At 45.9% G+C, this 12035-nt stretch overlaps 1 protein-coding gene across 1 annotated transcript in view; it reads right to left on the minus strand.

The window, feature by feature from the left end:
* LOC119443984 (monocarboxylate transporter 12-B-like) overlaps window positions 1-11435 on the minus strand; it is a 90763-nt gene extending 79328 nt beyond the window's left edge. The window contains exon 1 of the mRNA XM_037708530.2: window positions 11409-11435. The gene's annotated coding sequence lies outside the window, so the exon portion shown is untranslated. The remainder of the gene's footprint in view (window positions 1-11408) is intronic.
* Window positions 11436-12035: the final 600 nt, after the last annotated feature.

A 12035-nucleotide genomic window follows, 5' to 3' on the forward strand; every position in this document is an offset into this window, starting at 1 on the left:
CAGTCACGACATTCATCAAGTCGCGAGACGAACTGTTCGGGTATACTGGCCGAGGTGTTAGTTGGGGCAGTTAAGAAAGTGGTGTAGATGGTGAATGTCGGCGAATGGCCGTAAACGAGGTAGAAGGGCGAGTATCCTGTAGTTCGCTGGATAGCAGTGTTGTGAGCAAACGTCACAAAAGGTAAAAGTTTGTCCCAGTTGTCGTGGCTTGGCCCGATATACATTGATATGATAACTGTTAGCGTGCGATGAAATCGCTCTGTTAAGCCATTTGTTTGAGGGTGGTATGCGGGTGTCGTCTTATGAACTGTGCCACAAGCTCTGAGTACTTCTTCGATCATTGTTGACATGAAAGTCTTGCCGCGATCACTCAACAGTACACGAGGTGCACCATGACGCAGCACAATGTCATCCAAAAAGAATTCGGCAACGTCTGAGGCCGAACTAGAGCATAGAGGCGCCGTCTCTGCGTACCGTGTGAGGTGGTTGACAGCTGTTACGATCCATCGATAATCTGCTGGCGTTATGGGAACGTCCGAGCAAGTCTAGTCCAACGATGGCAAAAGGTGTCTCGGGACATGGGATGGGCTATAAAAGGCCAGCAGGAGACGAAGTCGGTCGTTTTCGCCGTTGACACTGAACGCAAGAAGCGACGTACTTGGCCACAAAGGTAGGCATGCCCGGCCAAAAGGAACGGCTCCTAACTCGGCTGTATATTTTGTAGAAACCCAAGTGGCCAGCAGATGGATCGTCGTGAGAGGCTTCAAGGATTTGTGTGTGTATCGAACGTGGAAGGACAGGTACCCAGCGGTGGCCGTCGGTGTTGTAAATGTAGCGGTGCAGCACATCGTTGTCGAGGTTAAATAGTCGCAGTTGTCGACGTATTTGGGCATTTGGTGCAGAAATAGTACCGCGCAGGCGTTGAATGATGCTGCTGCAGTATAGATCAGAACGTTGACACGAGGCGAACTGAGTGTCGCGATTAGAGGAAGGCGTGTCAGGAACCGGTAGAGGTAATAACGCAAGTGGAGACTTAGTCTCATTATCAAGTAGCGAGCCATGGAGAGACGTGCTCGAAGATAATAGTGCTCGAAGATAATACAATAGTCGATAAAGATATGGTCGAAACTTTTGTATGGCCCAAACTACTGCGAGGCATTCCTGCTCTGTCAACGTGTAGTTCTTTTCGGCAGCCGTTAATGCTCGACTGGCATAAGCAACGACTCTCTCTCGTGTAGTGGTATCACACTGTAGTAGGACAGCACCGATCCCATGGCCACTAGCGTCGGTGTGCAAACAAGTTGGTGCGTTCTCATCGAAGTGTCACAGGACGGGGTCGGATGTCAAAGCTTGCGTGAGGGCTTGGAAAGAACGTTCGCAGTCGTCTGTCCAAGTGAGAGCAGTGCCCGACGTCAGCAACTTGCGCAGCGGTGACGCCATGGCAGCAAAATGACTGATGAAGCGGCGGAAATTGGAAACCAGGCCCATGAAACTTTTTAACTGTTTTTGATTTTCATAGCGAGGGAAGCGAATCACAGCAGGAACCTTTTCAGGATCCGGCAGCAATCTTGTCAGGATCTGGTCGAACACCATCTTTACTGTTAAGGTGGCCCAAATATTTTATGTTTTTTTCGGGCCAAATGACATTTCTTTGTGTTGAGTTGGAGTCCAGCGTTAGAAATGCATGTTAAAACGTCGTCAAAACACTCACCGTGCTGACGATAATTTTTAGAAAAAATAACGGAGTCATCTAAATAACAAATACAGGTCTTCCACTTAAGGCCGCGTAAAACTGTGCCGATCATGCGTTAAAGTGTTCCAAGATCATTACATAAACTGAAGGGCATCACAATGAACTCGTAAAGTCCATCTGGTGTTCTAAAGGCTGTCTTGTCCTTGTTCGCTTCGTGCATGGGTATTTGCCAGTACCCGGATCGAAGGTCTAGACTTGAGAAATATTCAGCGCCCTAGAGAGAGTCAATGGCATCGTCGATTCTTGGCATCAGATATACGTCTTTGCGCGTTATCTGATTAAGTGCTCGATTATCGACGCAAAATCGTAGAGAGCCGTCATTCTTGCGCACCAACGCAACAGGAGACTACAAAGAACTGGACGATGTCTCTTTTGATCATGTGATCAACGTTGTCTGCAGTGATTTTTCGTTCCACGCACGACACGCGATACGGGCGACGGCCTACAATCAAGCTGCCTTCGGTTTTGATACGATGCACAGCAACGGAAGTGCGGCCCAGATGCTTGGAGTGAACGTCAAATAAAGCGCTGCATTTTTGCAGTAGAGTCATAAGGTCTTCTTTCTGCGCAGCAGTCAGATCGGGATTTATCGCGGCCGTTAAAGCAGTCGTCGCCGCATGAACGTCAGTTGTGGTTGACAAAGGTGGTGATTCGGTCTGAAGGGGCACTAGCGAAAGAGGTGGGGTGTCAGTAAAACAAGTCACAGCGGTGCCTTGGGAGACCACAACTGGGGAAGAAGTGGGGTTACGTACAGTGATCAACACTCTACCATCCTGAAACCGCACCAGGCTAGGAGCAATGCTAAGCCCACCAGATATGCACCGACCACTCGGTGCAAGGAACACATCACCATTTACAATCGTGTCGCAAGTGAGTGTTAGAATACGCTCACTGCCCGGCGGAATGAAAGAGTCTGTACACGCGACGAAGCTCAGGATGTGAGAATCGACAGCGGACGAAGATTCAGTGTCCATCATATGAATAGTTCGCTGACGGCAAGAAATAAAAGCTGACACTGAGGACAGGAAGTCCCATCCCAAAGTAATTGCGTAGGTACACGAAGATAGCACGGCAAACTGAATGTGGTGAAGGATATCATCAATGAAAACACATGCAGTGCAAACACCGGAGGACTGAATAAGAACTGCAATAGCACAACGTAGGGGAGGACCATTATATGGGGTCTTCACTTTTCGCAAACGAGAACACAAGTCAGTACTAATAACGGAAAGCGATGCACCCGAGTCAACCAAGGCTTCAGTCCGTAAACCTTAAACAAACACCACAAGTACATTTGACGGGTGCTCCGGAGGAATTTCAAGTTGTCCAAAGGATGCAGCTTTCCCTCCTGAAGCTGCACTATTTAGTTTTCCGGGCGGTGATCGGAGGACGAAGTAGCCGGTCGAAGAGGGGAAGAGGAGCGCCGCATCGGTGATGGAGTGCGACGACGCGGGAAGCGCAATGAACCGGCAGCGTCGAATTCCTGCGGAGATGGGGAACGTCGAGGATAATAATTGTAGTACGAACGCCGACGTTGTGGTACAGTTCCAGAAAACTCATCCCTTTCAAAACCGTCATAGCCACGTCTTTCATCTTGCTGACGCCGTCGGCAAAACCTTGAAATGAGGCCACGGATGCCACAGTAGTAGCAAGCAGGTCGAGGGGGGCTCCATGCGTCGTCAGACTCAAGAGGTGGTGGTCGCGCAGTGCTAGGATTCAGGGACCCGTGCATTGCAGGTGGCCGCTGCAAGGGTGGCACCAGGGAGGCAACTTGAGCATAAGTTGGCGTAGGGATGGGGTGCGGGTTCGGGATTAGCGGTCACGTCACGGCAGCTATCTCTTCCCTCACGATATGGCGTAGGACGCCACCAGGAGGTGTCATATGAACTGCAGGAGGGGTTGACGAAGCTTGGGCGTGTAGTTCCTCACGGATTATGGAGCCAATCAGAGCACGTAGCTCGCTATCGTTGGACGCCCTGTAATCAGACGTGTCAGGGTATAAGCGGATCATACTAAGCTCATCCAGGCGCTGACAAGTACTGATGATGTCTGCTAGTGTAGTGGGATTCAGCACGACAAGAGCATTGAATGCCACAGTCGCAATACCCTTGAGCAGGTGGCGTACATGGTCACTCTCCGCCATCGAGCTCTTCACGCAGAGGCGGAGGGCGAGGACGTTCTCTATGTACGAAGACTGCGACTCTCCCGTGTGGCGAAAGCGGTCAGCAAGCTTCTTCTTGGCGATATCTGAGCGGACAGAAGAGTTCGTTAAAATCTGTCGTAGGTGAAGTTTAAACGTGCCACAATTTACGAGATCGAGCGCATGGTTGGAAAACCAAGTTTTGGCGACGCCGGTGAGATAGAACACGACGTGCCGCAGTTTTGCAGATTCGTCCCAGGGATTAAAGTCACTCACACGCTCGCATTGCTCCAACCTGTCTTCAACGTCGTCACCGCGAAGTCCAGCAAACACCGGTGGATCCTTTTGAGGGGTGGTGACTGTCCAAGAAGGGGTTGCCGGCGGAGCAGGCAAGGTAGATGTCGTGGTATTGGCCCGCTGTTCTTGGGACATGGTCGAGTGCAGTTGGAAGAGGCGGCGACCCGCGCGGAGCTCCAGAGATGTAGCGTAGGTGAAGCTGAAGCGAGACCGGGGCGAGAGAACCGAGGAACCGCACAGCACACTCCACCACTTGTGAGACAAGGTTCCCAGGCAGCACATCACATGGGGCCAACTAGGGCCAATGATGGTTTTCAGCCGGCACTGGCTGGGCCGCGAAGGCCCGCCGTTGCCTCCGTAATGCCAGTGCTGGCTAAGCCACTGTAACAGACATCCAGCGATGGCCCTGCTTTGCCGGTGAATGCCCGTTAATGGCTAGGCCGGGCGTCGCAACTGGCTATCCCGGGCCTGCTTTGCCGTAAGAATGCCGTCATTGGCTGTACATCTCTAAACATTGGTTAAGAACGTCCGTTCGATGCTATAGGCATAGCCACATTGTTTAGCAGTTCTGATAGACCCGTAAATATCGGCCTGTCAAACAGAACGGCATTTCAATATTTCCTTTCACGCAGCATTCGCTGGCCATTCCCGATTATATATGTGTACAGCATGCAATTTTTATTTGAATTTTTCACCACGCACGCCAACTGCAACGAGATCACTCTGGTATTTTTTTTTCTTACTAAGTTATTATGTAAGTTCTGCATATTTTTTTCGTTTTATTACAAAGGCTGTTAACTTTCGCGTAATTGTATTTATTGTGTTGAATCATTCGATCGGACATTGTTAACAAGTGGCACAAGGGCACTCCATTATAATGCGTCAACGTGGGAGCGGGCCACTTCGGGCTAGGAATCTAGCGCGACCCAATGGACCAAAATAAAGTTTTTCCATCCATCCATCCAATGCGCGCATGCCGTGTGAATTCTCGATAGGCGCAATAACAAATTCAAGGGGGTATATAATTAAAAAGCATGTGCGCTTACATGTGCGTCGTTTAAGTAGTGTTGCAGGTAGTGAATTGCAAAATACTGCATAACTTTATGGTGCAATCATCTGTACCGCTTGCCAGTAATACCGTCGCTAGCTCATTTTCTGTAGCGGCTGTAAATTTTATTGCCAGTAAAATACAAGGCATTTTAGATGACTGCTCGCTATATTATTTTTCTGCATAGAGAGCATATCGAACTGTGCAGTAGTGTCTGCTGTGGCCAGCTTCATTATAATCTTAGGTGCCTTTCCCGGAAAACTCTGTCTTACGTGTTTTTTTTTTTTTTTTTTTTGATGCCAGATGACTTTTTTCAGACCAACTGGTACAGTAAGCGCAAATTCCTCCCCGTAGAAAGAACCGGGGACAAAAAGAAATTGCGCCATGTTGAAAAAGAGGTTTCTGCTGGGCTATTGGTGCATATTTCTAAAAAAAAAAAAACAGCCAATAGAGGAGACAAGAATGTGAGACAAGCCCAACGCTAACTTACAATGAAATGCTCATTTTGCACGACGCCAAATATATCTACACTGAAAAGAAAAGGGAAGGCGGAGAACAGAGACAACGCCACAAGAGATATACGGGGGTGGGAGGGGGGGAGTGAAGAGAAAAGGTTTGGTCAGACGACCAAGACGACTACACAAGGCGCTCTCCGTTGGAAGGGAACAGAAAATAAAGAAAAATAAAAAAAGAACAGGGATGTTCGTGGCCCGCCGCGCCATTCCGAACCTTGACGGATGGCTGAAAGAGTTGAAGTTACCGACCTAGGACTGAGAACGAAGAAAGAGGCTAAGGTTAAGGAGAATACAGGAATATAGAATGAAAAAAAAAGAAGAACGCTACTGGATAAAAATGTAAGCTACTGAATAAAATTAATTTCTGATAAAAAGTGAAACTAGCATAAAGAAAAAAAAACTACTAAAATATATATATATATACATTTTTCAAGTAGGTGAACTTTTTTTGTGAGAGCAACACAGATTTGAATAAATTTTTTGCTGACGTTTGCATCTTATATGAGCTAATAAATAAATCTATCGTTGTTTTGACTTTGCAAGGAGGCATACATAAGCTTCCTTATTCCTTATTAAATTCAGGCTCCCACTTGCACCCTCAACGACACACCTCTGGTAACTTCTTCCTCTTGTAGATAAATATCTCGGTATACACATCACACACAACATTTTTGGAATATGTATATTGAGTTTTCAATTTACCAATGCCAACCACCATGTTTGGTTTCTCGCTCCAAAACTTTCTTCATGGGAAGCTTTTATTTTATAAATCTATGGTGGGGTCTCAGATCTTCGAGTACACCAGTTCTGTCTCGCAACTCTCGAAAGTGCCCAAAACCTTGCCGTCCTTGTTTTGTTACATACAATTACTCACGTGTAGCCAATGCGGCTTCTACAAAATCATCGCTTGGTTTACCTTGTCACCGTATGCGATCTCGCTTGTGTTTATTTATTACGATTTATTTTATTACTCCCGCTGCTTAAAGGACATATTTTTCAACCTCCCACCTACGTTTCTTCTCGCAGCGGCCACGTTTGAAGCTTTCTTGTTTATGAAAAGAAGAAAAAAAAACTACCCACTTTTTTTATGTAAAGCCTTCGGGCTTTGACACTATACTAACATAATTAATTAAGTTAATATGGCGAACTTGAACGAGATTCTTGTACTCGCTTTTTGAGCTTCACTTATATGTTATGCGCCGCGTAATGTATTGTCGCGATGTTTCTTAGATACGGCTGCCGCTCCTATGTGTCTATTCATTTTTTTTCCAAGGGGGAGGTTGTATTATTTAACTAGAAGCAAGAAATCCATGGGGGCATGTTAGCAAGTGATGCTGTGCGCCGGACTACCCCTTTGCGCACACGTTGTCTTGCTCTACCGTTCTCCTGGGATAAGCAGTGCCAAAAAATAACAATGAACACATTCATTGATCACTTTGAGTTGTTTTACAGGTTCATTTGTCATGTTTTACATTTCAGCTATAATATATAATAAAATCAGCACAACTGCTACGGCTCCTTCAGCCGCAGCAGCTTTTGTAAAAATAAAAATAAATAAATAAATAAAAGAATAAAAAAAAAAAACGTGCGCGTGTCGTTCTTCACTACTATCAGGCGAAGTGACGTCAAAGCCCCAAGAATGCGTTTCACTCTCACCACGTTTTCCCTGCGTTCCCTCGCTTTGCAGTGTCGAAGGTATGCACGGTCTATAATGCGCACAGCCGAGCCTGCGTTGCTAATCAGAACCGGATGGGCGCACAAAGAAGCGTGAATAATTGTCAAATATGTTGCTCCCTGCGGGGACCTCGCCCGCTTCCAAAGAAACGTGGTGACTCTCGGAGGACGAGGGACCCGTACACATTCTGCTTCTGCCTGTGAGCTGTCGTAGCCCATATTTCTTTCACCATGTTTTGCTTGCGAAGCATGCATCAACTTGTCCAGCAACGTGTTCAGTACCAGCGGCTTGACCTTCGCCACTACAAGCTTGGTTCCACAAACATGAACAACTAGCCAAACGTTGGAAAACTGCATTTACTGCGAAATAAGCTCAATTATCGCAAGGTAAGTACAATTGTCTTATTTTTATTCTCAAGTATAGTGTTTCAACTAAGTGCATTGCCTAATACGTGTATTTTCTTTTTTTACAGAGATAATGTACGGCCACTTCTTACTATGTACGTAGACGGTGCTGCACCGCTTCAGCGTCAGCTGAAACGCACTGTCTGTTTGAAAACACGCAGCACGGCACATTTCGGCTAGTACACTCAAGAAGACCAAAGTTGGATTGTCATAATTCCTTACTCAGGAAGTACATTCTGCGAGCTGACTGGTGTTCAGAACTTCCTGCAAGAGTATAATCTGTTGTATTGCAGCTTGCTTAGGTGTTTATCATGAAACAAAGCACCCTTTCTTTGCTACCTCTGTTCTAAAAGCTTACGCATTGCCAAAGGCTAAGTACAGCTACCCACAAGCACTTACGAGAAGTCTTGTGATGAAGGCATAATTCATCAAAATTGCCTAGTTAGAACAAAAATCGCATGTTTAGATGCAGCGGAATTTCCTACCTAATTTTTTCGTATTTCTGCTTCTTTTTTTCAGCTTCAATAATTTGTTTGAATGGAGAAATCATATCTGTGGGAGATTGCCTTCAATATATTGAACGCCATCATGGACCATGCAGTTCAACTGCCGTACAGCATGCATGGAAATAAAAGCAAGAGACTGTTTAACACGCGGCTATGCAGAGTGGGAACAGGTGATACGCATTTAATTTCTCAGTTTTGTACCTTTTGCTTATATTATGCACTGCTGACAGTGTTGTGATAATAAAAGTATATGTATTGTATGCAGATGGTGCCTGAGAGACGCAGACATCGACATCAACCAAGCGCAAGACTTCATAAGAATGTGGCTGCCAGGCGCCGTCGACTATTGCAGAAGGCGGCGTTACGCCGAAGCGGCTCAACCCCCCGTAGCGTCATAAACAAAGCTTTCGTAGGTGGCCTACAGGATTGGGGATACGAGCGACAATCTGTATCAACCTATTTTAAGACCAATAAATAAATTGTGTATAATATTTGGTGATTTTATAATAGAATATGGCATGTTGCATCGAGCTATCGTACAATATTTGCGTAATTTAAAATCGTAGGAAATAACGGCATCGCCCACATGCATCACAATCTGCCAATAGGGCCATGCCAGTGGTTAATGCGGGACAATAAATTAACTAAGAGCGGCAGAGCCGGCTATTGACCAATACCGGCGCTGCCAGTAGGCAAGGTGGGACACTAGAATGGCAATGAACGGCAGAGCCGGCTATCTGCCTGTATTGGCGCTGCCACACAATGGCAGAAATAGGCCCTTTAGTGGCATGGCCACGCTGGGCCATTCTTGACGCGGGTAGCGCTGCCGGTTTCGGGCCTATATTTGTGCCGGTGTTTGCCGGGATATTGCCGTGCTGGGGCCAGCCTGGTTGTGCTGCCTGGGTTTAGGCGGTCACTCTCTTCTTTATTCTCTAAAGCAAGCGCCCCAACACCAGGCCCACAATGGTGATGATGAGTATGCACAGATCAGAATATGAAGCATATGAATAATACTCACAATACTTTTAAACATTCCGCATCCTGCGTGTCATATAACCACACTGATGGATTGGCCAAAAACGTGGCCATACAGAAAAAGCGCAAATTGGGCAGCCCGAACTTAGGATGCGTAAGAAAACCAAAGAAGGCATTCAATAGAAGGCGCCATTTCATTAGGATGGCGGTGTGTTTTAGAGATACGTGCGAGGCAACACTATTCGCACAGGCGTTTTCTAATGATTTGTGATTTGATTTCACCGAAGAACGGCGCAATAATCGGCGCTATTTATCGGTGAGAATTCCATGATATATTAGCGAATTTATTCGGCGACGCAATACTGAGTGAAATGAAACACCAGTTAGTATAGGGAGAGAAATTTCGCTGTAATAAGATATTCTAGCTGATATACCTTGGATTGAACCAAGGATCTTCGCTTGCAGGCCGCACGTTGCAATCCATCATTGCCACATTGCAGAAGGCAGATGCAACATCGATGATGACCGTGTAATGAACACTGATTCATTGCTTAAGGTGTCGTACACCGAGCTTTATCTCTTTTGTGCTCCATGCTTTCTGATGAGTGGCCGCACGCGCCGGAAAATGATAGAATTTTGTTAAATTTGCTTTCACCAATACAAGGTAAAGTGAGATTCCTCGGCAAATGTTACAAACGGAACTGATGACGGCCACTTCATTCGCAAAACTTTTAACACGCGTCGAGTTGAGCGAACTGCCGAGAAGGCGCTATAGTATTTCACTACGTTATTACATTCAAAATGTTCAGTCCATTATATTCGTGAAATCAACTGCTCCGGAATATTTCAATGGTGGGTTTTCTAAGACTTCGAATTGTTCGCGTAAACATATTACTGAAATAACTCTGAACTGCAAGGCAAGCTATTGATACCCCTTGTTTTCTCAGTTATTATCACATAAACCCGACAGCTTACCGAGCCTTTGCAAAATATCGAAATTTCATTTCGTGCCCAATAAAAAGGCGTTTCATAGACATGTCATTTATAAATTGGGTATAGGAGTGCCTACCAAGGACGCGTTATTTAGAATCTCGACAACCGCGATTGTCCGTAAAATCTTCGTGCACTGAACGACCATTCCGGCCAGTGAGTACACTAGCTTGATATTCAGTGGTACATGTTTCTTAGCAGACGTACAAACTCTCGTTAATAGTGGTAGGCACAATTTCCAAAATCAAAAATTGCTTCTGAAATGTCAGCCCTATTGACTGGGATGAGGGCCCAAATGATACAACCATTGTTCAATTATTATCCTTTTTTTTCGTTTAGATGCGCTCTGCATGCTTGATCAACAGGATGTGCCTGTCGTTTTCGTTGGCTATAAAGAAACAATAGAATACAGCGAAATCAATCCATACGTTATACCAGCCCAGTATGAGCACCGTGCATGGAATATTTTCTAACGAAGCCGTAGTAATGATCGTAAGAGCGCGGGAAAATTTATTAGCATGCAGAAACAAGATCAGCCTGACTATTAAGAGAAAGGAGAGGAGGGTGATAACGCGGGATACACCGACAAACAGAAAACGTAGGAACGGCGAACGGTATGTACTTCCTACTATATAGTAACACGGTTTACTGAGCGCTCCAACTAGGAATGAGCAAAATGCTACGAATTCAATCTTGTTCACCATAATAGTGAACGAACGAGTTGCCGTGGTCTGCTGGACATGATTGAAAAGAGGAACGCTGAAATATGAAAAAAAAATCTACTAATCTACTATTACCCTGCCAGATGTCAATTTTACTATTTCGAGAGAAATGGCAAACTCAGCATGAGGGAAAACGTCTTACCATATGAGCCGAATACGTGGCGACCGTTTTGAATCTGGCGAACCTGGACAACTAAGCTGCGTGGCGTGAGATGTATTTCCACATGCGGAAGAAATAATTAGAGCAGGACAAGTTGATACTTCCTCGTTTTGGTACAAATATAACATGTCGCATGGTACGTTACATTACGTTAATTAAGCCTACAAATTTTGCTTGGTCACATCGAAATTTTAAATACACTAGAAAGGTGATTATCCCTTACCGTGGCAGAGCCGCAGACGGAACCAGAGTACAGTGAGAGCGTGACTGCACTGCTCTTTTTCTGCAGACAGCTGCGACACGTTCATTTAGCCACGCTGTGATATTTATGATTCAAGCCACAGTTGGAATGCCATGTGTCAACTGAACAATCGGAAAGCATTTAAACTTGGCACACGATTTAAAAGGAGAAGTAACGTTGACCTGAGTGAACAAGGCCATTGTAGATACAGCGTGAATAGAAAATAACTGCCTAATTAAGTGCAAGAAAAAAACAAATATCCACCACCCTGAAAAACTGAAACCCTGTAATGGCGCGGTTACTGACGTTTGATTGATCAAAAGGGTAGATTTGATATCGATGGTTGTAGAACAGACAGAGAGGCAGAGAACTTTATTTAGGTCCTCAGAAACGCGAACGGTCACGGCGGTAGAGCGGCGGGCCGGTTCCACATCGGGACCCCGAAGGGTAGGCCGAGCCTCACCATCGCGTCGCGGGCCCTGTTGACGGCCATGAATTGGTGTAGAAGACAAGGGTAGCGGTGGGGGCTTGTTGGTGATTCATGAGGAACACTTTTGATGGAGCAGATCTGAGCTCCTGAGCATGGAGCTCCATTCCTCTTCGGTTGTG

Source organism: Dermacentor silvarum, chromosome 3, assembly GCF_013339745.2.
Source record: "Dermacentor silvarum isolate Dsil-2018 chromosome 3, BIME_Dsil_1.4, whole genome shotgun sequence".
Lineage (NCBI taxonomy): Eukaryota > Metazoa > Arthropoda > Arachnida > Ixodida > Ixodidae > Dermacentor > Dermacentor silvarum.